We start from the raw sequence: 6,000 nt of genomic DNA on the forward strand, positions 1-6,000 counted from the left end.
TGTTCATCAAAGATCTATGGAACTCGACCTTGAGTTTTTTCAGTAACCCAGTCTTCACTGCTCCTTGGGCACGAGAACACTACAGATCACACAACCCGAAAGAGAAACAAACATCTCTGTCTCAGTCAGAAATGGGAATGCCCTTATTCTAAACATGTGTTCCCCTCAAACCAATCACCACCCTTTTGATATATGAGGAGTCGACAATTAGGAACAGATATCAACCACACAGCCCCTCAAACCTGTCCACATTACTATTAACTCTCCTAAATCAAATACGTAACCAATTCAGCCTCCACTGGCCTCGTGGAAAGACAATCCCAGGCACCACAAGATCAAATGAGCAATGAATCCTGCAGCAGAATTAGACCATTCAGCCCATCTTGTCGGCCACGGCATTTGATCGCTGCTAAATTATTTCTGAATCCCATTCCCCTACCTTCTCGGACTGACCATTGATAACTTATTAATTAAAAAAAAATATGTCTCTGTATTAAAGACAGTGTGTGCCTGTATGTAGGGTCATGTCCATCTGTTTGTATGTAAATGTCCATATCTACGTGCGTATCTCTGTGTGCATGTGTTATGTGTGTTAGCGTCAGTATCTCAGTTTGTGTGTACGTCTGTCTGCATCGCTATGCAATGTTGTTTTTGTAGTAAATAGATTGAAATTGGAATCAAAGCCTCCCTCCCCCTCTGTCTCTGTCTGTCCCTGTTGTTCATAGAGTTCACAGAATCGCTACCGTGTGGAAACAGGCCCTTTGGCCCAGCGCATCCACACTGACCCGTCGAAGAGTAACCCACCCAGACCCAATTCCCTACTATCCTACGTTTACCCCTGATTAACGCCCCTAACTAACACATCCCTGGGCACTATGGACAATTTAGCATGGACAATTCACCTAATATCCACATCGTTGGACTGTGGGTGGAAACCAGAGCACCTGGTGGAAACCCAGACAAACACGGCGAGAATGTGAAACTCCACACAGACAGTCGCCCGAGGGTGGAATCGAGCCCGATTGCCTGGCCCCGCGAGGCACCAGTGCAAACCACTGAGTTTTATGATTAGATTCTTATAATACCTCCCTCTGCTGGCCTGCCCACACCACTGCATCAGTGACACAGTTTTTAACTCTCTGAGAAGATAAAATTCCTTTGCTGTGAATCTCTCAAATTGCACGGCCGTTTGATTTTTCAAATAATATCTTTGGAAGCACAGAACAGTTTTGTCTAATACTAAGCAATGTTGTTTCTGCGTCATTACCAACACCACTGGGCCTTTTTCGGGACTTTTCAATAATTTCTCGCGTAAATTTTAAGCATTGCAAGTCACAGAATGAGAAATAAATTCACCTCATCTCCTGACAAAATGGTTCACTCAGGGGTGAGCATTTCCATTCTAACAGGCCCAAGCATATTTGCAACCCTCCAGCTACCAGCATTGTTTGTGTGTGTTGGGGTGGGGGTGGGGGGGGGGGGGGAGTGGGGGGAGGTGTATGTGTTGAAGGTACTGTCAGTTTGGATGGTGATGTGAGCTGCTGCCCTCTCTCCCACCCAGACTGAATCTTCGAAGGTTATCACCCTCTGCCACTGTCACTGCAGTAGGATGGGGAGGCTAGCTGAGGGAGAGATTGTGTCATTTTAAACACCGCAGACACTGTCAGACCTGCACCTATGTATAGATACTCACAGAGTCAAATGCAGACACACAGGTAAATTGGGCGTGGGGGTGGGGTGTGGAGATGGATATCGGGCACTCCACCACCCGGCTTCGCTCTTTCAATCCTATTCCGAGCTGTTTCTCCTGGAATAGGAGACAGTGTAGGTGGGGGCGGCGTGGAAGATGGTGACGTGTCCAGAGGGAGTCAGTCAACAGTGTTGTATCCATGTGGCTCTAATAGTTAAGGAGCTATAGTAGAGGGGAAAGAGAGTGAGAGAGAGAGAGGGGGGAAGGTGCTGCGTGCTGGGTGGTGGTCCCCCTCTGTACTAGACTATCCAGCAGGACCCCCGTGCCCCTCTCGTCAAACCGTGGTATAATTGCCCCTTATCTGCCATGCTCAGGGTAAATTGTGCAGGGCAGTTCTAACCTGAGAAAGCTCCACCATGTGCTATTGGCCTTTTAAAGATGGCACCAGTGTCAAGGATCACGGAATACCAAGGGGCATGCGGATGATGGTGAGTCCCTTCAACCTTGATGGGTGGGAGAATCGGGCTGGTATTGAAGGAGAGGGATACCATGGGGTTGGGTGGGTAGCGAATGAGGTGAGTCTGATAAGATAGCACCAGAAAACTAGCTCAGCCTTGTGCAGACAATCCCTCCGTCACACTCAATGAAAATGGCACTGAGACAAATTATTGTTAGATTCAACCCAATGAGTCGAAGACTCTGCTGACCCCAATCCCAGTTACAACGCTGCAGCTGCTTGACCAATGTTCTCCATCACAGGGAAGGAGCTAAACGTCACCTTACCTTGGGACATAAGGCAGTGGGGAGGCGGTGGTTGAGGTATCAGTGGGGGAACACTTTATGGCAAGTCATCATAATTCTATCAGTTTTAAAATAGAGATGGGAAGGGGTGAAGCAGGTCTAAAATTTAAAGTTCTACATTGTTGAAAACCAATTTTGATGATATTAACTAAGAATTTTCCAAATACGATTGGGACAGATATTCGCAGAGAAAGGGGGTCAGTTGAGAAGTGAGAAGCCTTCAAAAATAAGATGTCAGGAGTACAGAGACATTATGTCCCTGTTAAGGTGAAGGGTAAGGCTGGTACGTGTAAGGAATGCTGGAGGGTTGGAGAAGTTGAGGTTCTGGTCACAGATAAAAGGGAAGCATGTGTCAGGTATAGACAGCAGGAATTGAGGGTTTTTTCTTAATTCATTCACACGTCCCTGGCTAGGCAAGCATCTATTACCCATCCCTAATTTCCCAGAGGGCAGTTAGCAGTTAACCACATTGCTGTGGGTCTGGAGTCACTTGTAGGCCAGACCAGGTAAGAATGGCAGTTTGTTTCCTTAAAGGGTGTCAGTGAACTAGATGGATTTTTCCAACAATCGGAATGGTCATCATTAGCCTCTTAATTCCTGATTTAAAGTGAATCACTAGAAGATTCTGAAGGCAACAAGAGTATACTTAAGAGAGAAATTGGGAGCATAAAAAGGGGACATGTGATAACTTTGGTAAATAGAGTTAAGGAGAATCCAAAGAATTTCTACAGATACGTCAAGGACAAAAGAGTAACTGTGGAGAGAATAGGACATCCTTAAAGATCAGCAAGACTGCCCATGTGCAGAACCACAGGAAATGGGGGAGATACTGGACGAATATACAGGAGGATATGGAAGCTAGAGAACTTGGGAAATAAGTAGTGACATCTAGGAAAGTGTCTGCATTACAGCGGAGCTGCTGGAGGTCTTAAAACATGCAAAGGGAGGAAAATGTCCTGGCTTTTATTGGATGTACGCCAGAACTCTGTGGGAAGATATGGAAGTGATTGCTGGGCCCCTTGCTATCATCAATAGCCACAGGTAAAGTGCTGGAAGACTGGAGGTTGGCTAACGTGGTGCCACTACTTAAAGGATTTAGAAGGGTAATAAGGAAAAGCTAGTGACCCTGACGTCAGTGGTGGGTAAGTTGTTGGAAGGGCTTATGAGTCATCGGATTTTCACGCATTTTGAAAGGTAACGACTGATTAGGGATAGCCAACATAACTTTGTACAAGGAATATTGTGTATCACTGTCTTGACAGATTTTTTTCAAGAAGCGATTAAAAAGATTAATTAAGATAGAGTGGTGTACATTGTCGATATGGACTTCAGTAAGGCGCTGAATAACATTGTGCATGGTCATCTGTTTAACAAGGTTGGTTCATTTGGATGCAAAACTAGTTCAAAGGTAGGAGGCAGAGGGTGGTGGTAGAGAATAACAATATCCTGGAAAAGGTTTGCATTACTCCCCATATTGTGCAGATAGGCCTGTCCATGGAATATTCCTCTAGCACGGCCTGCACAGCTCTCCATCCCAGCCGTTACCTTACCACAGTTTATGGTGTCTGGGCTGGTTCTCTGAAGCAGATTCAGGGTTTGAGGCAATGGACCATTCCAGCAGATCTGGAAATGTCTTTATTCTTTGTTTGCATTCTTGTGAATTGACCAACTGTTGTCTCATTTATCCAATTATTCCAATCCCTGAAGATATGAAATCCATATTTTCAGCAAGTTATCAGTTAATTAATTATTTGTTCTTTTTTTCTGTACCTTTCCCTGGCCTTAGTTTTTGACTCCCTCCTGTATCGATTTCTGGCATTGTGAAGCTCAGAAACAGTGAAAAGGTGTGTTTCAGGCTGTTGTTCTCTTCCCGATGTGTCCCTTGTGGTTCTCCATGGACGGGGTGTTCCAGCAGCTTTGACTCGCGTGTTTGAAACTTGATATGCGCCTGGTCACGGAACACCTGTTTGTCTCTCTCAGTTGATCGTGCAGTCAGTAACACGAGTAAAATTCTGGAGAATAATTGTAAAGAAACAGGCATCTAACTTGGAGCTGAGGGGCTTCTGATTGACTCCTGTTATTGAAAAGCTAGTGGGGTGGCTGGGGATGGTTTGCTGGAGGTTGTGCTATGAGCTGCGTCAGACATTCAGGGAGACCTTAGGATTTGCTGACCCAACTCTGGATGGAGCATGGGGACTGTAGTTACAGCATCTAGGTCTGTAACATGAACAACAAATGGAGCAGAGGCTGCAGAGAAGTGAAGCTCTGAAACCACGCAGTGAGTGTGTGTGGAGAAAGGGATTTGCTGTATCTGTCTGTGTTTTCGCCTGGACAAGCACATACTCTCACTCTCCCCGTTACATATACTGATGCACACTCTCCCTATCTGCTCCACACACACTCTCCCTCTCTCTCTCTCACATGCACACACGTGCACTCCATTCTGTCACACGCAAGCACTCTCTCCCTCCCACACTCACACACCACACACTCCTCCTCACTCTCTCTCACGTACATAGAGTGTCTCTCACACCCCTCTCTCCTACATACGCACACACACATGTATGCACATATTAATCTGCGGGGTGAATTTGCATTTGTCATTTGTATTTGCAGATGCATTTTATTTTATTCCAAAACATACAATTTGTAGACAGTCAGTCAATGTGATATTTTACAAACTCCTACTTTGTAAATAAAACCAGTCTGACTCCAGATGAAGACACAGACAGCGTCCAAACAAGGTCTCACGCTTAGAATACATTCTCTGACCGCAAGTGTTACTTCATTTACTTGAAGGTATTTTCAGGAGTGACTTGAAATAAATTCTGCGATTTGCATATTGATTAATAAAATTTGCATCTCTATTCTAACTGATTAAGTATTTAAGAGCCATCTTAGGTGTGTACAATTCATGTACATAAGTTGTACAACCCTTTGATATTCTCTTATAACTTCTGTGTTTAAGGTCTTCCTCTCTCTTACACCTGATGAAGGAGCAGCGCAAGGAAACCTTGTGTTTCCAAATAAACCCATTGGACTCTAACCTGGTGTCATTTGATTTTTGACCTTGTCCAAACCAGTCCAAAACCAGCGACTCCATATCATGGTTTTTACTGGTTAGCTAATCCTCTCCCCTGGCAAGTAAATTGTTCCTAACCCCATGTGGCCTTGTCTTCCATATTAATATTTTGTGAGGCTCGTTATGCTCTAATGTCTGGAAGTCCAGATATAATACATCTATATGATCCCCATTATCCAACTAGCTTGTTACGTTTTATTTAAAGAAAGTTAGTCAAATCATTCAAGCATGATTTCTCCTTCGTATAACTATGTTGACTCTGCTGGATTGTGTCTTGATTTTGGAAATCTCCTGTTATTAATTCCTTCATAACGGTTTCTAAAAATTTGTCTTCAATCCCAATAGTTTTCTCACTACTTTTCATTCCCCAGTGAAGCGGATTATTCAAAGTCCTTCCCTTTCTATAACCTCTATGTTCACTTTCACA

This window comes from Chiloscyllium plagiosum, unplaced genomic scaffold (genome assembly GCF_037043375.1).
Source record: "Chiloscyllium plagiosum isolate Xiang-an unplaced genomic scaffold, Cpla_swu_hap1 HiC_scaffold_8, whole genome shotgun sequence".
NCBI classification, from domain to species: domain Eukaryota; kingdom Metazoa; phylum Chordata; class Chondrichthyes; order Orectolobiformes; family Hemiscylliidae; genus Chiloscyllium; species Chiloscyllium plagiosum.